This window comes from Puma concolor, chromosome C1, assembly GCF_028749965.1.
Source record: "Puma concolor isolate L17-30 chromosome C1, mPumCon1.1.hap2, whole genome shotgun sequence".
Taxonomy (NCBI): Eukaryota; Metazoa; Chordata; class Mammalia; order Carnivora; family Felidae; genus Puma; species Puma concolor.
Genome location: NC_141674.1, coordinates 165,832,269 through 165,855,887, shown reverse-complemented (window position 1 = coordinate 165,855,887; position 23,619 = coordinate 165,832,269). Strand labels below are relative to the sequence as shown.

Sequence of the window (23,619 nt, the reverse complement as noted above, 5' to 3'; positions counted from 1 at the left end):
GAAAAAAATTAGAGGGGAACCCATGAAAGCATATCATACCCCAGTGACAGTAAATTTTACTAAGGGAAGGTTTAGGTTTGCAAGAATCCTGATATTATTCAGATCAGAAATAGAAAGCAAACTCAGCTAAATATAATTTATGTGAAACATTTTAAATGTCAATTTTTTAAAGGAAATATATTACGGAACATAATATAAATGTATATTGGAATGAATGAAGAATTATAATTAACCTGAAATAAATATTAAGTCCAATTTTGAGGGGAGAGGGCATAAAGATTTCAAAAATCTATTTCCCTTTCATCGACTTCCATAAAATTTTTTTAATTCTTCACAGAGCACAGTGAGCAAGTTTCTGCTTCTTCTCCCTTTTAATGTGTTCAACTTGGTTTTAAGCACGCATCAGAAAGCAGCTTACAATGAAAGCCTTTTGTCGTCTGTAGACAGAAATGTCAGAAGCTGAGCCCTGGCCAATACAAGGTATAAAAGAATTCCCCCTGATGCCATCTGTCCTTCAAGGTCAAGCCCTGCACAGCTGCATGCTCAGGATGGCCTAGGATCACCTGGGTAACCTCTGGGTGACGTTCATATTTGAGATGTGACCTGAAATGGGGAAGAAAGAGGAGAAATAGCAACATGATACTTAACAGATTCTGGTCTGAGTGATCACACATTTGGCTTTCTGCAAGGCATAAATCTATTATCTTCAAAACTGGCCTGCTTGCATTGCTGACATTCCTCCTAAGCAGCTGCAAATGATAAGCCTTACTCTACATAATTTTCTTCAAAGTACCTTAGCGATATGATTAACCATATATATACATGTGATGGACCCTATTTTCCCCGTTTCAGTGTGGAAGGTTCAGAGATTTCAGTGACTCACTCCATTGTTTACTGACTCTACAATGAGTCCTGCAAAGCTGCCTCATTCTACAGAGATTCAGATTCCAATAATGAAACCATATCTTAAAAAAATAATAATAAACTTCAAAAAAAATTACACAACTGGATTATGCATTATAATCTACCATTCTATTTTTCCTCACGTGGGGATTTTTCCCCCCTACAACATTGTGTTAAACAAAGTGGTTTTAACCAAGAGCTTCCGGACAAAGAAATATGTTGGCACTGGTTTCTGGCAGTGCTTGAATAAGGTTAGCACCTATCAAGAACTAGGGGCCTTAGATAAAATTGCTCTCAGGGCTTTGGGGTAAAGAAAAAATTTTAAACCAAATGGAGCCCTCCTTTCCCAATCTATTAAACAATCCTAGAATCAGAATCATGTAATTTAGAGGCGTCTATGGTAATGTGCTGAGGCCGATGTGTGACTGGTGGCAGAGTCAGCTGGTCCTATCTCCTCCCACTTTGGTAGCATCAAATTAGGCATGGCACTTTTACACTTCGAACACTGTGAAAATGCTTCTTCCTCCTACCTTCCCAGGAGCTGGTTGCTATGTATTTATCAAGTACCATGGGTTTAACAGGGCCATGGATTCAGCCCTGGGCCCTAAAGCTGGAGAAGGTTATTTCTGTGGACACCAATCATTAGATATTTGAATAGTATCTGTTATGCTCATGCCTTAAATAGATAGGAATGGATGATATGATACCAAGGAGGAAAAATTCAAATGATTATGCTTGCTAATCTAGTTTTTTTCTTTAAAAAAGTTTTTTTAAATTTATTAAATATAAAAACTACTATTAGGGAGGATAAATTGATCCTCACGTGGTGATGACTGACAACTAGGATTTTGTAGAAGTGTGGAAAAGTTGAGAGTAATGAATCTTCTGAAAACAACTTTTATAATCAAAATAAAAATATCTCTGTATGTGTGTTTGTTCCTTTTTCCTTCTAAAGAAAAAATTTTCCTCATACGTTAAAAAAAACAAGAATCTTCTCATATGTTTTACATTAATGAAACAATTTCCTCTCTGAAAAAAAAGATTGTTAAATAAAGTGGATTTAACTTTGACTCATCATTAGCTCTGTCTCCTCCCCTGTTCTGGCATTCTTGACTTTTAGTACTATACATCCTTCCAGGAGAGTCTAGTAGTAAAATCATGGAGGGAGTTTAGCTTTTATTGATTCTGAAAGAACAATATAACAAGATACTGACAATAATAAACAGATACAAAGTTGTTTCAGCCTGGAAACAATTGCAGCCATATAACCCTTGGTGGCCTCTTTTATATGAACTGTTATTTTTCTCTCCACAATGACTAACACGGGAACTATCATCCATCCAATCCAGCAGGTTCTATTTGCTCAGGAAATGGTTAAACTACTACAAGTCAGCCCTGCAGCCTCATGGAAATGCTTTGATTTGTCTCCCACACAAAACCAATTTGAGTCATTTATTTTACTAACAACTCCCCACAGAATCAAGACACTGCCCAAAGTCCCCTTTTAAGAAAAATTTACCCTCACAAAATGTGACTTTGCCAAGAAAGTTTCCTCTGGAAAAGACACAGATTTCATGCACTTTCATGAAGTGTCTATAGAGCTTATACTTAATATTAAGGATTTGCACAATTCCTTAATTTGGCAATTTTCTCACAGGAGGCTCACAATTCCAATCTAGTTTGATTTGATGCTGTTTCTGACATGTAAAATAAAGATTTGACTCAGAAATTATCCAGGGTAAACAATTCAAATGTAATATTACTCCAAGTGCTCCTAGCCTCAGAACAGGAAGATGTGGGTCCCTGACCCTTGTCTTGTGGTTATCCAGTCAGTCAACAAATAAATATCCGTGTCCTCTGGATGCATAATATTATAATAGGTGGTTGTATGAGCTATTCTAGTTCAAACACTGCAAATATTTCTATATCCTATCTTCCAAAACAGACTCTCCGAGGGAAAGAAATCAAACAGTTAAAAATATACTTCTCAAGTAACAACTCCTTTTCCAAAATGGGTGATTCATAATTGAGTCAGCTTCTCCCTGATGGAAGGTCACCGTAGGAGCAGCCAAGAGGGAGGGTGACTTTCTCCTGCGATGCCTCAGGGTCATCCTGCAGCTAACAAGCCACAGGCTTCATACATACACCTGAGTGAGCAAGATTTGGGGTGATGGCTGAAGAAAAGAAGAAGAAACTGAAAAGAGAAAGAGGAATAAGAAATTCCTTTGAGAGAAAATAAAAATCTCTTTTGTATTCCAATTTCAAAGTGAACTAAGTTTCACACATGACGCTCTCAAACTGTAAGGCTTAAGAACACCAGCCTGCATCAAGTCGTTAACCTTTTAGGACCTACTCAAAGCAATGTAGTGTGACTTTATTAATGAATGCTTTAATGTGGTCTATAAAAGCTAACAAACACAGACACTTGCTATGATTCATCAAATTTAATACTCCATCAAACCTTTCAGTTTAAAAACCAATGCTTTTTTTTTTTTTTAAATACCCAATCCTCAAAATGGGAGTCCTGTGCTCCAATTAAATTTAATGCATCAAAAAATAAAAACCATAAGAACTTAATACTGGTCAAAATTTTTGAATAAACAATAAAATAAATAAATGCTGTGCAACATTAATTAATAAGTCCAGAATATATTTTATTGAAACCATAGACAACCAAGAGAAGTAGCTCTTGAGAACAGATTTGCTGTTTAAGGCACACATTGTCTGCTGTGTTGTCTCTTGCTAGGAGGCAAGAGACCCCATTGTAAAACAGCTGGGCTTCTTGCTTCAGGCAAATGCAAATTCTACAGTCGAAAAACTTAAATAGATACTTGTAGAATTTTTGCACTATTGTACTCAATGACTTTTATATTTTGGAAACCCATACTTATGTGCCTGATTTTGTAAAATCCCTCTTTGTAATTTCAATATACACATATTCTCATTGATGTTTTATAAACCGCGCTACAAAAGAACAGCTCACCTTGCCTGTATTCAGTGTCCATCTGCAAGAGTTCTTGGATGAAGTTTTCAAAATGTCAGTTTGCTTTAAAGACACCTTCTTATGGTTTTGTTCTTGAATGTTTGTGTGCTGTGGCATTTATCAGAAGACAAATGAAGAGGAGAACTTTGGTGGTCTCACTTGATTTTGTGTTCAAAATCTAGGTTATGGCCAATGCCTGATGTGTACCAAAATTTAGTACAGTTCCAGGAAAACACTGTCCCAGGTCCTGAGAACCCTTTGTGGACAAAGAAAGGGGCCTATAAACTGTGTCATCAGGACCATCTGCCGTGTCATCAAAAAAAAAAGTCCAAGTGGATTATTATCTTTTTCTCTTTAGATCATCCTATAGATGTCCTAAGTGCTTTGCAAACTTTATTCCTCTTTATCTGGTTGTCAGATAGGTTATCTCTCATTTTACTAATGAAGTATCAGACATGGTGAAGTTAACTGATGAGCTAAGACTCCAACAAAACTAAATCAAGAGGCTACTGACATCAGGATCTTTCCATCATTCAGAATGCCACTTCTTACCTCCTGGAACAGAGAATGCCAAGTTATGTGAATTCTACCCAGTTCAGTTAATTTCTCTTAAACACACTGCACACAGTGAAAAGTTCTCAAGCACACTCCAGAACAAAAAAAAAAAAAAAATGTGAATGCTCTTTAGATTTTTTTTTTCCAACGTTTATTTATTTTTGGGACAGAGAGAGACAGAGCATGAACGGGGGAGGGGCAGAGAGAGAGGGAGACACAGAATCGGAAACAGGCTCCAGGCTCCGAGCCATCAGCCCAGAGCCCGATGCGGGGCTCGAACTCACGGACCGCGAGATCGTGACCTGGCTGAAGTCGGACGCTTAACCGACTGCGCCACCCAGGCGCCCCTCTTTAGATTTTTTTTAATGCAAACATAGAATCTACAAGATAGTTTAAATGATATGGGAAGTGAAAAACTACTATGTTGCTGCTACAAAATGTGAATAATTCACTTACATTATCTGAGATTTGTGTGGCAGACTGACTCATGAATCATAGAGTAACCATTAAAAAATGACAAAAAGTAGGTCAATTTTTAAATTTCAGCTATATGTCAATCTATCTGAGAAATAAGTGAGAAGGCTACATTTTTAGTGAGAATTAGACTCATATACAGGGAAAAAATTTGGTATGATTCAAAACCACAGAAGTTATATTTAGCCAGGACTTTTAAAGATGTACTTCCAACCATTCACCTTAGGGATGAGTAGGCTAAATTCTGACAGGTTAGACAACTTAACTTCTTTAATCCTAATTAGGGTCACAGTTGACATGGTCAAGTTCATCTGTATCATTTCAACTATAAATTGGGCCTCAGTAAGGAGAAAAGTTTCTACTAGCTATATTCTGAGTTCCCTTCTAACTATAATGTCCAACTAGTCATTACCTCGTATCAGAGAATATCCAGGTCTCCTGTTTCCCATTTGATGCTCTATTCATCCTTATTTCATTTTTTGAACATTGGGAGAAACATGAAGAATGATGTGTAAGGTACATCACAAGCCACATTATTGTGAACTCTTGGGTTTATTGGTGGGGATTGTGGATAGAAGGGTCAAGGTCATCCTAGAAATATAGATCGTGGCTTTGATATCTTTCCAGGAAACAAGAGGGCCAAGGACTGGTCCAAAGGAGCGGCCACTGGATGGTGCTGTAGAGCGTGGGTGACAGTCAGGTGAGAGAGAGCCTGGCTGACTGCGTGTGGCCCTGGCTGGGAGGCAAGTGCCCACACTCTGTCTCCCACTTGCCCTGGGTGACCCTTACCATTCCAGCTCCAGCCATACCTGTAGATCTTAGTCACCACAGATGCAGCCAGGATGTGACTTTTTTGGCTGCAGATAGAAAACTAGGCAGCCACTCTTGGCCAGGAACATGGTGGTGGAGACGGATAAGAGTCATAGAAGACTCTGCTTCAGGGGTTGACTGAGCATGTTCTCAAGGCAGTGGGTGCCTCACAGAAAGTGCTGTAACATGCTGCATTAAGAATTAGCAACCCAAAGAACTAGAGTTCCTTTAATTTCACCCTCATTTAATACAGCACTGTGCTGAGTCCTGCAGACTCTACAATGAGCAAAAACCCAACAAGGTCACTATAGTCTGGTCACATGTCTTTACTGGTCAAAGCTGCCTCATATAATAAACTCATTCAGAGTGGATTTCAGCACAGCATCAGACTCTTTTAGGAGTGTTTTGTCATGAGCTCATCTCTGCTCAACTCCCCAGAACTGTCTATCCCCTTTGACCTCTGTGTCCAGCAATAGTGAAATAGTAACTGTTCTCCAAAACCTCCACAATCCCCCTCATCTGTACATCTTTGCACTTACTTTTCTTTCTCACTAAAATTATCTTCCCACTAACTCTTTCATTATTAATTCCTTTGACTCTCTTCTTAGATAGCCAGGAATCTTTGTCTTTTCCTCCAACACCATCTCAAACTGACCTGGGCCCCCATCGTGCGTTGCCATGGCACCAGGTACCTCTCCTATCAGAGCTTTAAATTGCCTTTTGCTTGGCGGTCACTTCCACTGGGTTCTAATGGATAGACATTACCCATAAGGATAATGTCCCAGCTTAGTTCCTATTATTTTATATACCAGCACCAGCATGGGTTCTGGCCACAAGGTCCAAAGGTAAACTGCATTTCAACTTAATTGGTTTCCTTTGTAATTCTATTTTTTGGAATGATCTTAAAAACATTACTTTAAGAAGGCATCTTTAGGTTTCATCTGGCTGTTGAAGGAGTCTGTGGCATAAGAAATTTTTAAATTTTTTTAATGTTTATTTATTTTTGAGAGAGAGACAGAGTGTGAGTGGGGAAGGGGCAGAGAGAGAGAGAGAGACACACACACAGAATCCAAAGCAGGCTCCAGGCTCTGAGCTGTCAGCACAGAGCCTGACGCAGGACTCAAACTCACAAACTGTGAGATTATGACCTGAGCCGAAGTCAGTCGCTGAACCAACTGAGCCACCCAGGCACCCTTGTAGCATAAGAAATTTTAAGAACTTCTGCTGAATGCTCAATAAGTGTATGATGAATGATTAGTTGGACAGTTAAATGGATGAAAGAAAATAAATTAAATGAAAGAAAATTCCCTATGATCCAGCAAAGAAAGAAGGCTCCAGGTCTGGGAGTTGTGAGAACTTGCTGCCCATGAACATATCTTTATTCCACAAGATGGACCTTTTCTTCACGAAATTTTAGAAAAAGTTCAAAGTTTATTGAATACCCAATACATTTGTGGCCTGTGGAAAACTCTCCATTGCCTACACTACCACTAATCCCCTCCCCTTTCTTCCATGCTAGCAAAGCTTATCTACTATAATAGTGCTAAACCAGCCCAATATTCCTTTGTGGTTAGTTCTGGCCATGGCTCAGTTCTAGACAATAAGATGTAAGGGGAAGTCTCTAGGAGTTTCTGGAAAATAAGTACTTCTTTGGCAGTGATCTTGGAGAGAAGCTTTCTTACCACCCTACCTTTGAGCATAGCTTTGTGAAGGTGTACAGTCTAGAAGTATGGCGGCCATTGTATGTCAACGAGGCAATAAATTTGAGGATGAGACAAAAACTTGCTAAGGATGGCAGATTGAAGTGGAGGAGGAACCTGGGTCCTCACTAATAGGATTATCATTAAATCATTCATGGCAGCACCCTATCCCAAACATTCTTATTTATAAGATTGTTAAATATCATTATTATTGAGCCCGTTTTTTGGTGGGTCTCCTATGACTCAACGTCTTCCCATCTCATACAGCAACACAACCTACTGACAAATTTGGCTGCCATAAGGCTTAGGGCTTCAGACCTTAACTAGCTAAGCACATCATTCTTTGTTCTCAGTCATCAGTTAGTATTTCCCCCTGCAAAGATCAGATTCATCCAATAATTATTTTAGCCCTAAAATACACCAGAAAGAAAAGAGGAGCATTGGTTCTCTAGTAGGGAAATGACTTCATGATCCTATAATCACTATCACCAGCAGACCTTGCTGAAACATTTCTATATACCTAGCTCTCCTGTGTCCTGACCTAACATGCCAGGCCTGGACTGACAACAGCATACAGAAGAGGCTAAGTTCTGCTCTGAAATTAGAAACTGCTTTGATTCACACCAGCTCCAGGCATCACTTTCCCCAGTTCCAGCCCATCTCCTCCTGTACCTCCTGACATCGCTCACTTTCTAATTCTCTCTGGGGATTGACACACCTTTCCAATGGACTGTAAGCTCTTTTGAAGTCAGGGACAGTATCCAGGGGTTATTGTATCCTCCTTCAGTATCCAAGCGGGGAGTCAATAAATGTTTATTTCATGATACTTTATAAAAGGTTTAGGCCTACAGGCATCCTTCGTATATATTGGGGGTTCAGTTCCAGACTACCACAATAAAGTGACTATTGCAATAAACTGAATCAAAAGAATTTTTTTGGTTTCCCAGTGCAAATAAAAGTTATGTTTACCCTATACTGTAGTCTATCAAGTGAGGAATAGCATTATAACTAAAAAAGAAAAAAAAAAGGCATGTACATACCTTAAGAATATTACTAAAAAGTGCTAACTATCATCTGAGTTTTCAGCAAGCTGTAATCTTTTTGCTGGTGGAGGGTCTTGCCTGAATGGTGACAGCTGCTCACTGGTCAGGGTGGTGGTTGCTGAAGGTGGGGGTGGCTATGGCAATTTCTTAAAATAGGATCCCTATTTTAAAATAGGAAACTTTATTAGTTTGCTACATCGATTGACTCTTCATTTCACTTGAATACTTAGAAGCCATTGTAGGATTACTAATTGGCCTAATTTCAATATTGTTGTGTTTCAAAGAATAGGAAAACCCAAGGGGAAGGAGACAGGGGAATGGCTGGTCAGCAGAGCAGTCAGAACACACACAGCATGTATCTACTAAATATACTGTCTCATCCTGATCACAGATCACCACAACAAACATAATAATAGCGAAAGATTTTGAAATATTGCAAGAATTACCAAAATGTGACACAGAAACATGAAGTGAGAAAATGCTGTTGGAAAAATGGCGCCAATAGACTTGCTTGACACAAGGTTCCCACAAACCTTCAATTCATAAAAATAAGAAAAATAAACAGTATCTGGGAAGCACAATAAAGTGAAGCGCAATAATATGAGGTATGCCTATATTCATGAGAGTTGAGAGTATATAACATGATCCCTGCAGAGAAAGCACATGTATAAAGAGATACTTATGATGCCAAGCAGTGTGCACTCTAACAGCTGCATGAAGGAGAAAGTCAAGGTCCCTTGGGTCTGAGATGGGAGAGGAAGCCTCTATAGAAGAGCTGCACCTCAAACTAGTCCTGAAAGTGGATAAGACTTAGACAAGAAGAGGAATGAAAGGACCCACCAGGCGGGTCACACAGGGTGAGCAATGACAGAGGCAGAAGGACTTGCAGGAGAGTGAAAGATGGATGTAAAGAAAGTAGGAATAAAATGGGAGAGGCAGTTTGATATTAGACGGCGGAGAGCCTTTATTGTAAGCTCAGGCGTTTAGGCTTCATATTATATAGGGAGCCATTGAAAGTTGTGGGAGAGAGCTACAATTATGTGCTTTGCAGATGCCATTTACCACACATCTTGCTGTGAAATCTGAGTCATTCATTGATGACAATGCCAGAGACTCTATACTGTCAGTCAGGAGATTATTAGATAGTGGAATTATCTGGTGAACAGGTTGTATAGGACAGACTCAAAAGCCTTCCTATTTATGAACTGCTGCTTCCTGCTAACAATCATACTTGATTTGAAGGAAGGTCCTTCCATCACATTCCCAGAGACATGTTACAATTATCATCTTTTATTCTTCATTTTTGACCTCAAGGGCAGAGGCCTATAATAATCCTACACCTCACTTTATAGCACATCGCCACATTATTCCCACAAGGCCCATCTCTCATTTCATTATTTTCTCCTCCTCACCCCAGAACCCTCATCACCATTTCTCTCGTCCCCACAGAGGCATTCTGATGTTGTTAATATGTGCATGTATCTTTGTAGATCTAGTGTTGTTTTGTACTTAACAAATTTGAATTTGTTTTTTAAAATTTGGACAAATGGCATTACACTGTACATCTCATTTTCTCTTACTTGTTCACTCAAAATTTTTGCTTTTAAAATGTATCCATGTTGCATTATCAAAATATTGCATGTCTAAAAAAATATTGCATATCTAAACATTGAAAATATTGCCTCTGTTTGCTGCATACTTTTCCATAGAATGCAACCGCCCCACTTACTTATTTATTGTCTTATGAAGGGCATACATGTTAGTTCCAACTCCAAATTACCACAAACAGTGCTAAAAAGACCTCTTTGTGTGTTATCCCTTTGCGAAAATGTCTCTAGGATGTGTCCAGAAGTGGGCTTGGAGAAGCAGGATGACTATATAATTTATTGTCTTTCCTAAGAGGAACATTTTGGGAAGTAAAGGGGGCACTAGTAGTATATTATGCCCAAACCTCAGGTTTTCCCTGCCTTCCTGCTAAGCGGGACCTCTTGTCATCTTTGCCTTAATTCCATTAAGATTGTCAGATTGCTTTCTAAAATGATCGTACTCCTTTACTCTTCTCCCAACAATCAAAGAGTTCCCATAACCCCATAACTTGTAAACACCTGGCATAATGCAACTTTCCTGTCGTGACATGCTAATGTGTCTGAAATGGTCTGTGTTGTTCCATGACCAGTGAACTTGAGTACCCCTTCTGGTACCAGTTCACCACTTGAGCTTCTTCTCCTGTGAACTACCCCATCATATCCCTTACGCATTTTTCTTTGAGGTTTCCTGTCTTTTTTTTCTTGTCAATTTGCAAGAGTTCTTTGTATATTCTATGTAATAATCCAATGTCATTTTTTTAAGAGATAGTTTCAAGCATTGCAAATTCTTCTCCCAGTCTGTCAGCTGTCCATTAACATTGTTTATGAAGCTTATGGTTTACAGTTGCCAAGGTCACCATTTTCTCTTAAAAAATAAAAAGACACCACTATCTTCTTCTCCAGGTTCTGGCTGACTCTCTAGCTCTTTGCATATTCTCTATAAAACAACAGCAAGATCGATAAGAAACACAAAACATGGCCTAGGATGTAAGACATTTGGGCCTGCAGAATGGGGTAATAAAGCTGAAAAGGACCTTGGACATCACCTAGTTCAAACCCCTCACAACATTCCAACTCACAAAAGAACAAGTGCCTTGACTGAGGGCTAAAAGCACAGGTCTCCTGCCTGATTCCAGGCTGGCTCTTCTTAGCACATCAGACACGCTGTGAAAGTGTCTGTTACTCCAGCCGTTCCTTATGGACATTCCTTATGTCAGGACTGACTCACCCTTCCATTTCCCATCCTGTAGAGCGAGTCCTGTTTTTGTTTCACGGTGGACTTCTTACCCAAGGCTTGGAGCACTAAAAGGCTAAAATGATTTCATTTTAGGATCTCATTATTATCAGCACATGTTTATTTCCTGCATTTTCAACATTTTCAAAGTAAAGCAAAAGACCTCACCTTGCTGTGGGCAGCATGTCTGAAAAGAGCCCACCAAACCTCCTGAGTCCAATGCCAACAAAACTCGGCTCCATGGCTTCCCCTGTTTCATATTCACACGATGCAAAACACATGGGCCAAATTTATGTCACTGCAATTTGCCTGGCAGCCTGCATTTAAATCACCAAGGTTTGCAGCTCCACGTTTTAGGGTGTCGTTTGCAGTCCTGTAGCCAAGAGCTCTGAAGAAACAAGCACACATGAAGGCTTGTTAGCCAGCCGGATGTGATGGGGCTCTCCTGGCAGACTAATTAGTATGCTGCAGCATATCTGCATATCTCTCAAATAGACATTGTTTGTGTCTTTCCTCAGTGACAGGGGAGACTGTTCAGTAGGACACCTTACCTTTTAATATGCAGGGTTTGTTAGAAGAACAGCTCAATTCATATTTCCCTGGTTTGATGGTAAGTGAACAGCAGTGGCAATATTAATCTGTAGTAACCTGTCAGTGAACTCTACAGCTAATATGATGTAGTTATGATTTTACCATCAATCAGGACTGAACAGGCTCTGGGCAATCCTTACAGCACAGCCTCAAAAAATCTAATTGTGCAAAAGCTTCATTGGTTTCCAACATTTCTTTTTTATCTGTCACAGGCTTTAGGCCTAGTACACAACCTTTTATTATTGGCCTTATTGCATTAGCTTGTTGGACAAAGGAGAAAAGGCTAAAGCAGAGGGTTCCCCTGCATTCCATCATTTGTTTGCATGCAGGATTTTATTTGACAGTCTCATATTGTTTTAGATGTAGATAAAAATTATTAGGACATATGGCATCATGTGAACTTTTGAACTGCCAATTGCCAATGTGTTCTAAAGGACTAGAGGCATTTAACAATTCTGATCTACCTACAGAGGCGGAGATGCCACATGGACGAGCCAATGAGGTCTCCCAGGGAATTGCATTTAGAGTCAACATAACCTTGCATGTCTTCCTTGACCAGTTTTTATGCGGGGGAAGAGTAAAATCACTCAGAAGTGGAACATTCGCAACTGAAATGATCTTTAGCCAAAATTAAGGCTGACTCTTTGTGATATGATGATAAGCAGTTCACTTTCTCCGAGAACCTGCACACACAGTATGAAGTAGCATGGAGCCACATGGCCTCCGTTCATATGCAGAACATTTCTCCCGGTGTCTGGGACGCAGTCAGATTCTATTCCAATGAAAGCATGTGCATAAAACACAAACCCACATCAAAGTAGCTCCAGCTCTTGAGTCTACGGGGTTGGAAGGGACTGTAAGACTTAAAACATATAAAAACATTTACGAAGATGAACTATTAACTTTATCCATTTAGGCATTTTAATCTTTTGCATCTTAAATGCGATTGAGCCTTTTGGAACTGGGAAACTGCTAATCAGCATGTTGGGTAAATGTTTCTATTTTAAAATGTGCGCACTTAGAAATAACAGCTGGCCATAAAGTACATATTTATGTTTGTGATTTAATGTATCACAAACTTTATATTTTATTTCATTTAGCTTCACAAAGAGACCACACTATTTTTTGCAAGCATTATATAATTTCCACAACAGCTTTACGAGTCAAGACACACATATGACAATAAATCAGATATGTATACAACGCCTAAATTTTTTCAAATTTGAAATGACTTTTAATAAAAGAAATAAGGATTATATCCATTTCTTACACTGTTCTGACTTATTTAAAGATTCAGTTGAAAATTCCTATTCATTAATCAAGAAAAATCTGCATAGAATTATAGTGATTGTCTTTTGAAACACTGCACCCTTGCTTCAAAGGAAACATATTGTGAGTAAAGGCACATCAACAGCACAGCTGAGTGTTAACTCTTCACAAACCAGCGTGCACATTGTCCGCAACCTAATAAAAACATCTACACAAAATGAGGAAATGGCTGTGACATCCTGCAATAAGCATGCAGGAACGCGCCTTGGAACTACCGAGGCGGCTGCTGGAGCAGAGAGACAAAAACAGGATGTGAAAATTATTGCAGGAGTGGTGGTGACTTTGAGAGTTCTCTGGCTACCTCTCCATCATTGGTGAGATTTGCTTGTTTTAAAAAAAACAATTTTTTTCTCTAGAAGACTCTTCTCAAATACCTAAATCTAAATGATCTTTTAGACCACCTGAAAACATTTCAGCTTTGACAGACCTCTTGGAAATTTACAGCTCCTCATGTAACCATTCCTTACAATGTGGTCTGCATACCCGGTAGCAGGAGTTTTCGTCAATACAGAAAATGTTTGCATCTGTCAGAACAAGTTTATTTCCATAGTATCATAGGTATAAAGCGGGGAAGAGTACTAGATCCTATTGCGTTGTTATTAACAAGCAAAACATGACAAAGAGCATTCTCATGAGCAGGTTCAAAGTCTGAAAACCAAAAAGATCCCCAAACTGAGTAATTATCCCCTAATAAGAAATCAATGTCTAACCCAGACATTGCTGAACACTCAGACAACTTTTTAAATTAAAAAGCATGTACAGAGGCATAGCTACTACATACACGCAATATTCATGACAAATACCAGTGACAGTGGAAAATTCTCTGCAAAAGCAAAAAGTGCTAAGCAAACGAAAAGTACCATTTCACCAACATTCTCCTTGGGTGAGCTGGAAAAAAGATCACTGGATTCATCTCATTAATGTCTCAATAAGTGTATATTGAGAAAATATGTCTTTCAAAAGCACTGAAAACAAGGGCAAAAGGTTTATTGAGGAGAATGGGAGGTAAAGACATGCGTCAGAAGGATGGTGAACTTCCTTAAAAAAGACTATCTGGGGCGCTTAGGTGGTTCAGTCAGTTAAGCATAAGACTTCAGTTCAGGAGTTCAGGTCATGATCTCATGGTTTGTGAGTTTGAGCCCCACGTCGGGCTCTGTGCAGACAACTCAGACCCAGGAGTCTGCTTTTTGGATTCTGTGTCTCCCTCTCTCTTTGCCCCTCCCCTGCCTTCACATACTTTATCTCTCTCTTAAAAATAAATAAACATTTTTTAAAAAATTAAAAAGACTATCTGGCCATAGTGATAGGTAAAGTTACAGAGTTCTGGGGGAAGAAGAGGGAAAAGCTGATGAATTTTAATTCACCACATATTAATTAACTAAAATTGGAACATAGATAATAAACATTACTATGCAAATTGTTTATATTTTCAAACATTCATCTCTACACATATATATTACATATAAATGTAAAATATACCTTCTCATGCTGTTATAGTTTTTTAAATAAAATGTCTATTCATGTACATCTTAGGTACATATAATTTTGGCCAGGTTTGTCCTCATTGAGAATATTTCCTAGACCCCAGACAATTTAATAAAGTTTCATATAATTTACGCTTTTTTCAAAAAAACTGTAGTCTTGTTTGGAGGGTATAAAGAGCAATAATTATTCTGGAAATCTACTGAGCATGGAAAGAACTGAAAAATATAAAAGTCATAATGGCAAAATGTGTGAAGTTCAGCAACCAACAAGAGGGAAACACAATTATAAGCTTAGTTGGTCAGAATACAAAAAAGCTAATAAAAAAATACAATACAAAGATTAATTTCAAAATTATTAGAAAAACATCAAGTAGTACATGAATCATTGAGGTAGGATTAGTCAGCTCCTCTTGTATTTTGCAAGCAGAAAAAAGAGGAAATGAAATTCAAATCCAATCACATTTACTTGCATTCTTTTTTGGTTAACATTATGTTTAGATTAAGGCTGTAGGTCAAATGAAATATATGCTGTGGGTCAAATGAAGTATTTGGTTAAACCATATGAAACTGCCATTTTGTAGGTCAAAATTGGTTGACCTTTAGCAATTCCACGTGGTTCATGTATCTTAATACATGTTGTAATGTAGATAATTTCAGATAGTTTTTGAAGTCAAATGGGCATGTTTGGATGTCATCTTAGTTCTACCACTTGATTATCTATGAACGCTTAGGCAAGTTACATGCTTTTACCTCTCCTGTAGTATCCTCACCTAGGTAAAGGGCACTGTGGTATCTACTCTTAGAGTGTTGTGTAGATTAGATGAGTAATCCACATATAGTTCTTCATATAGGGCTTTGTCCCCACCTAATGAAAGTAGTTCCCCAAAGGTCTGTATCAAAGTCAATAGTTTATAAATGAGAAAGGAGGGACCCTAAGGTTTTACTGAATCTTCTGAGATGCTCCACGATTTTAAGTGTTCTGGGCTTCTGGGCACCTTCCAGAGAAGCCACACCTAACACAAGCCAGCTGTCCATATAGGTGAGGGCATCCCACCAAACATCTGCTTTGAATCAATGTCAGCTTCATCTTTGAAAGATATCCTGAATCTTGTTTCCACACCTCACTCTGCCAGGGACAGTAGAATTTAAAATCACCAGGAAAACACGGAGAATAATTCTTTGAAATTCAATAGCTATGAAATTGGAAAGTGGAGTGGGTGGGGAGCTTATGTCAAGCCCCTCACATTTCATAAGCAATTTAATAACTCCTCAATGCCTGATGGTATTAATCCCACTGGCCTTACATATTTGGGTTAATTTCCTTTGGGGTAAGCTTTTTCACACCCCATCCAGCCAGAGAAGCAAGTGCTTATCAAACTCTGGAGGATGCTGGTGGGTGGTTTCTTCTCAGTGGAGTCCTCGTCTCCAACACCCAGTGTGCTCTTCCTACATAAGCCTTCAGAGTGAATTCCATTGCCTATCAGCTTTCTGGAGGAAGGACACAGAGCCCTGAAAGTACATCTAACAATTAACAATAAGCTTGTGGCTCTGATGAATGATTTCCATGTAATATTTCACTTCATTCTCACAGGTCTACGGGAGTTATCACTTCCATTTAGAAATGAGGAAACAACTTCAGCCTTACCAAAGTCACACCACTAAGTACCAGAGAATTCCAGAGTTGGACTTCTCTGTTATTATACCCTGATTCTTCTGAAAATCAAGAACAGCCTAAGAATAGGCATGCTATAGATGGTTTTTCTTCCTTATGAGTAGAATTTCTATATCAAATAATCAGCTAAAGACGACTATTTTTCCTCATCACATCCTCCAGCTCATTCCCATTATCCCTCAAAATGGGCCAACATCACCCTGCCTTCCATTAATGACTAAAGAGTGGTCCTCTCCTATATGGTTCCCAGTGTTTTACCTTTAAAGGGAACCCCTTCAATGAACTGATGCATTGTTTTTAGTCTTAGCTTGTCACTGGGTGTCTTTCAACTCCAGCACCAGTTCTCCATATCACAGGTTTTTCTGGTGTTAAAAATATCAGATTTTTCCCACTGAATATTTAGAATCTGTGCAAGCCCAGGATCCCTGGCACAAATCAATATTCTACATTAGAGAAGTGCAGGAATGAGCCAATAGAATTAGCAGAGTAATTTACTGTGCCTCGGCTACAGCTGGTAGGGACCACAGAGGGAAGCAAGCAGATGTTTGTTTGATAATGGCAGTTTCCTCCAGTGGTCAGAGCCCAATACCCATACTCTGTTAACAGTCTGTCCGGCTTAACAAAAAGGGGTAAGGGAGATCTTGAGAACTTGAGCTTCCTCAGTTTGTAATGCCAATTGAGTTCTCCTTCTACTATTTCATTGCACTGTTCTGTATTTTTCATGGTTATAATATGGAATAATATCACATGAAGGTTTAGATTTGTGGTGGTGAAAAAAGAAAAGGGTTTGGATGCAGACAGGTTAGAAAGTGTTATTGGGATCACAATTTCCTATAATTGTAAGAATTTCCTATAGTTGAAGTGTTCAGGAAATCTTGGCCAATGATACCCCACTACAAGCTTGATAGAAAATAAAATGGCAGCAAAAAGCACATGGAAGAACATGTGGGTTTTCCTCTGTTTCTTTGCAATGTAGTAGTTTACAGAAGTTTTGTTTTCTTTTTTCAAAAAACAATGAATAAACTTGTAACAATAAAACATAGAGTCAAGGAAAACCCTGTTTCCTTTGGATTAATTTCTGTCTTTACATTCATGCCCAACCTCCTGGGAGGGAGATCAAAACTTCAAGGGTAGCAATGCCCTCTTTTGAGAGGCCACTGAGGAGACGACCATACATACACTATGAACCTACAGTAAGTCTTGGTTTCTGCTTTTGTTTTTGTTTTTCTTTTGGATCTTATCTATACCTTGAAATGTTTAATCTATCAAAAGTATTCAGCCAAGATATATTTTCTGAAGCTTACTATGGCAAAATTCTGAGTCAAGGTCACAGAAGAGATAATGTCATAAATGAGAATAGAATAAAGTTACAAATATTAACAATATAGGAAGATTGACACAAACTTTAGGGGATGAAGCCAAAAGAGGGTGTTTAAAAGAGGAAATAATGAGACAACATTATTTTTAAAAGGCCACTTCTGCTTGAAATCTTAGTGGAACTTACCCCGCCAGAGATATGGTGAGGGAAAGGTGAAGGAAATAGCAGGCGCAGAAGCACAGACTTGGTGAAGAATGAAATTCTTGCAGTGAGAGAACAGAAAAAAAGTCGCTTGGGCTGGACAAGCCCAAAGATAAGCCTGGAAGAGAAAAGAGCCTGAAGCTTGGAACACTTTGAATGCCAAGCTCTACCATATAGGTATTATGTGGTAGACTACACCCTGAGGGGTGTCCCACCATTCAGGGAATCTGAGCACAGTCTGTCCAGTCTGTTCTGTAATTCAAGAAGGTCATTGATCATCAATGCGTAGGTTGAATTTGTGGGTACAGTTTAACAGGAAGTTAGGGGATAATGGAGGCATGAATGAAGATGGTAACATGAAATGAAATGGAAGTTAAACTGAGGATTTGGTGTTAAGGGGCTAGAAAATGCAGAACTTCCCAGATAATTGGGTGATGTGGTTGGAGGGTGGTAGTTAAGGAGGAAGGAAGGGCCAGGGGCAACTGAGGTTTCAAACCTTGGGAACTGGGTGCCATTAAAAAAAATCCAGACCACAGAGAAAAGGAACTGATGGGAAACTCTGTGGAGTATCTCAGCATGTCAAATGCTTTTCATGCAGCATTTTATCCCATAGTCACAATTTTTATTAGAAACTATATTATTTCCACTTTATTCCTGAGGAAACTAGGACTCCAGTAATAACCAATTTGCCCAAAGTCACATAGACAACATATGAAAGAGTGAGGGTTTGAAGTCAATTCTGTCTGGCTCCAAAGTTTATACTCTATTCCAGAGATTTTCCATCTGTGCTCTAAAGAATTCTAGAAATCCTCGGAGGCTCCTTGGGATCTCCTGAAGGAGCATGAAGGAGGTTACACCTCTGGGGTCCCTTCTTGGCTTTCACCTAGCTTAAGATTTCCTTTAGCAAAAGAGTTTTCCTACTAGCAAAACCAGCATGTCCTGTTTCATCTCAAAAGAAGAGAAGGGCTTGTTTTTGGACACACTGGATTTAAGAAGCGAACGGGACAGGTGAAGTTGTCCAAATGTTAAATATGAAGAACTGAGCTTAGAAATGAAGATACAGATTAAGGAGAGTGTGTATGGAGCGAATCAGTGCAATGGGTTCCCTTGTTCCATGCTGGTATTAGCAATACCAGCTTTCTAGTATAAGTAATCACATTCTTACATTTCTAATATTAGTAATCACATCCAACTGTCATGTGCGAAAGTGGCTAGAGGTTCCTGGTTTCTCTGTGATGCTGGATCCTGCTCTCTTGAGGTATGCTCTACATACCTCTGCTCCCACCAGTTGGGTATCCAATTTATCAAGAGCACTTGGATTTATTCCCAAACCATTTTTGCCAGTTGCATCTGTTTTTTTTTTTATCGTTCATAATTTTATTAAACAATATGTAAACCAATGCAATATGAATGCAAAAGGAACTGAAGTTTTTTCTTAAAAAACTGGTTGAATTATTTGGATAGAATAGACAAGTTTCTTTGCCTTCAAATGAAATGGAAATGAGATTATTGTTCAATATTGCAGAAAACCATAAAAATCTAGACAGATCCTGGGCTCAGATGGATTTTCCAATGTCTTTAAATTCTTACATCACCAAGACTGGAAGTTGTAGATGATGTATTATTATTATTATTATTATTATTATTATTATTACTATAGCTTATACTATAAGAATGTTGAGTTGGCCTTCAAGCATCAGACCTTGGCCCTACATTAAAAGAGTGAGGAAATTAAGGTATATTTGTAATTTTAAGTGAAAATAAAATGTTACATGTGTTTGTATGTATCACTTTTATGATGCCTATTTAAAAGACTTCTTTATTAACCTACAACTACTAGTTCTGAGCAAGTAGAATAAGAATGTGTCTACCATGTATTTCTAGCCCCTGAACAGAAAGGGGATTTTTACCACTTGAGCACAGGTCAATCACTTGACTCTTCTGATCCTTAGGTCAAACCAACTAGAAAATTTGGCAAGGAACAAAGAAATTGTTGCACTGGGCTGAAACGTCCTACAACCCACCAATATGAGAGAGGGCAGGAGTGAGATTTTAGATTTTAAATGACTTAATTATGATTTCCACTTGGAAAATTATGTGGAAAGACTTTCTTCTCATTTCAAATATATGTAAGCTCACTTATTACTAATAGGCACAATTCTGCCAGTCTCCATAGTGACATAAAATAGGATTCCAGGCTGGGCTAGCAGGGAATGGACTGCTGCGAAGACATTTTTAACTGTGTATGCAAGGTCAGATTTTACTTTGCTGCCCTGGAGAAATACGAGGAGCTGCAGCAAACAGAAGGAGAGGCCACGCCGCTCCCCAGCAGCTGCTGCATCGTGACCCGGAAGCCCTGAGCGCTCAGCACCAGCCACGAGGCCTGTGTCTCTAATTGGCACTGCAGCCAGTTAAGTCTCCTCCCTTTGTGTGCCCTAGGCTGCCAGAGCTAGAGAGAGAGAGAGAGACGAGAGAGAGGGAGAGAGAGAGAGCAAATAATGTGTGTGTGGTGTGTGATCACCTGCTTCCCTTCTCTTGTTGCCATGGGTTACGGAGCCCAGAGCTGGAGAGTGGGGCCAAGCACTTGGGGTGGAAATAACTGCGTCAGCCTCTGAAAAAAAGAAACTAGAAATAGGGAGCAGGGAAACAATGAGCAAAAGAACAAAAATCAACATCCCAAGGCAGCCTGACTGTCAGCAAGGAAGCCAGGCACCCGAAACGAAAGCAGTCCTTCATAAATCTAGATCCCACCGGACACATTGGTCCAAACACTGAGGAAGAGAACAGAACAAATGCAAACGTCTACAGCAATACTATGCCTCCACCGCCTTGGGCCTTAGGTACGGGTCTAGGACCCACCTTGGAGAGAAAGTCTGTTAAGAGTTAAGGCAACAGCTGTCAGGGAGCCCATGCTCTGCACAGCATTATGGAGTACGAGGCACTGAGTGGAGAGACACACGAACAGGAAGGAGGCTGTGACCTTGGGGAGGCCACTATTTAATTAGGCATCTTAAGTCTGTACGTCAGGCTTCTTGTGAACCCTACACCCAAATACTCATTATTCTTCTTATGTGATGGCCCATCAAGGAAAAGAATGTGTTTTCCCCTCTTTCCTATGGCTTCTGAATATTTTATATGAAATGTCATAACTTTTATTAGAGGGGCTTTTCAACGAAGTCCAATCTCCTAAATTTACAGCTGAAAAAAACAGGTTCAGAGAGGTTAGGTGCCTTGATCAAGAAAACTCAGCCTGTTTGGGGCTTTTTTTGTTTGTTTTTTGTTTGTTTGTTTGCTTGCTTGCTTGCTTTTTGCAGAGGGAGAAAATGGGGAGGGGGACTCTTAAATGATGCAGATAATGTTTACTTATATCGGTCTCAGACTGGATGGCCAGGAGGTAAGAATCCTACATCTCTTCAGACTGAACTATCAAGAAAAGAGATAACTGAGATCCCTGCTTTTCTGATAGGGCCACCCATTGTCTTTGGATGTGAGGACAAGAGCTGCTTCCCACCAACATCTGGGTCCAAGCCTCAGGCATGGCAGGACATTTGCATGATCATTAGGACAGACATGGTAGTGAAGGTGTGATCTACAAGCCTTTCTAATTCAGACTACTACTGTGAGCTTTCAAGAGCAATTTCTTCCCTCCTTGACCCTTGCCAGAGGGAAAGAGAGCCCTCAGGTTATTGCAGTGCCTATTGACTTTGGCCATCCTTTCCTTCCTCAGGTTTGTGGCGAGCCTGTGTTCTTCCCTGGTTACCATCAGCTATCGGCCGGAAACTGATTCCATGAGAGGTTGTAGCTAATCTGTGTGCTGGAAGGGAACTAGTTTCTTGATGCCACATTGCTGACTAGCCATTTGCCAGTTCTCTTTCCAGCTCTATCTCTCACTTGCTAAATACAGGGAGGCGGCCACTCTCTTTTTGGCTTTCAGTGTGTCTTGAAATTTAAGCTCTCACGTTAAAACATGTGGAGACGTGTGTCACTTGTATGCTCTGGCAGTCACTGTAAAAACGTACCATCTACCTGATGCCAGTGGAGTAGAGATAACTGTGGCTGCTTGACTCCATGACCCTCCCGGAGAAGGCTAACTTCAGAGAGGGATGAACATGACCCTTCACAGAAGTGTGACAAGTTTGTCCAGCTCTTTTGTCTCCCCTGAGCTCTCTGTGGGGGCAGTGTGGGCAGGACACAAGGAGGAGAGTATAGCCCAGGTTTCTCAAAGGGCAAATAAACTATGTCACAGCATCTGTGAAAGTTTATCAGGAAGCACTAGAGAGCTCTGATGCTGGGAACACATAGGGAGCTGAAGGCTACGCCTTGGAATGCAGACTGTCCCAGGATAAACCACAGGAAACAGGTGTGCCCAGGTTCATATCCCATTTGAAGTACCATAGCTATTCCAAAGGAATAGAAGGGAGTTAAACTTCTCTCTGCTAAACAAATTAATCCAGATCCTAAATCCTGCTTATTGTTAATGGCCAAATATCCTTGAGATGGATTCCTCGGCAAGTCTTTTGATCTCACTGGCCCTCTGGGGGCTACAGATTTCTCTCACTAATCGAAGTCCATAGATCTTTCTCCTTCAGGGGTTTATCTATACTCCGTGAGTTTTTCAAAATCCTTATACCATGTCCTTCTTTATTTCCCTGTACTCTCTTTCTCTCTTCCTCTGTCCAAATCACTCTTTTATTTACTTTTCACTTTTGATCTCCACACAGAAATAACCTCTCTGTGTTCTGGGATTCAGCAACACACCAACAAAAAATGTTTACAGAGCCCCTACGGAGTGCCATCCCAGGGCCAGGGCTGGGGTACAGCTGCAAACAGCAGATGTGCTCTGTCCCCACCACACTTGTCGAAGGAGTCAGAGAAGTCAGAGGTGAGAAGTTTCTGTTGAGAAGAGGGAGAGCTGGGGATGGAGACAGGGAAAAGCAGGTACAAAGGTCCCAAGTCAAGAAAGAACGCAGCATGTCGAGAGAAACTGAGAGGAGCCCAGTAAAGCCAGAGCGTAGACAACGGAGGAGGGATGGTGAGAGATGATGGGAGAGGAGCCTGGCAGAGACCAGGTCATGGAAACCTTAAGACCTTCTAAACCACATCAAAGAATTAGACTTTATCCTGTGGCAAATGGGAGGCATTGAATGTCATAAGTAGGGGGTGGTGTGATCAGATTTAAACTGTAGAAAGATGGGTACAAGACTGAAGGGCACATGGGAGTGTCAGTGGGGAGACCATTTAAGAGACAGTGAGTGGTGGTAATAATTACAATGTGAACAAGAGTAGTGGCAGTGAGGATGAAAAATCTGAACAGAGTAGAGACTTATTTAGAAGTGGAAATGCCATCTGATAGCTGTGTGGGCTGGTGTATGAGAAAAGCATGGGCTGCTCTGAGAGGAATCATTAATTATGGAACAGGAATACAACAGTGACCTCCGACGTCAATCATGGTGTCTGCCCAATCACAGCCCCTGCTGAAGGGACAGGTCTACAGGAGCCTGTGTTAAACAGGGTAACCCTACCCCCACCTGGTCTCAGCTGATAAGACCAGGGGTAAGCACCTGACCCAAGGGCAGGCCATCCATAGGCTGGCCAGCATCCAGCGATGTGGTCTGGCCCATCACTGTAGTCCGGGCCAATTAAATTTGCTCTCTTGAGAATATAAACCATGAAAATGCCAAGAGAATGAGTCAGTTAGTAATAAGAGCTGAAGTTTTTAAAAGGATGAAGCAAGGG

General features: G+C 39.9%; 1 long non-coding RNA gene across 1 annotated transcript in view; it reads right to left on the bottom strand.

Annotated features, from left to right (window-relative positions):
* Positions 1-324: 324 nt before the first annotated feature.
* LOC147578554 (uncharacterized) overlaps positions 325-23,619 on the bottom strand; it is a 94,268-nt gene continuing 70,973 nt past the window's right edge. The window contains exons 3-4 of the long non-coding RNA XR_015254306.1: positions 11,457-11,676; positions 325-603 (exon numbers count right to left, since the gene is read on the bottom strand). This is a non-coding gene — a long non-coding RNA (uncharacterized LOC147578554). The remainder of the gene's footprint in view (positions 604-11,456; positions 11,677-23,619) is intronic.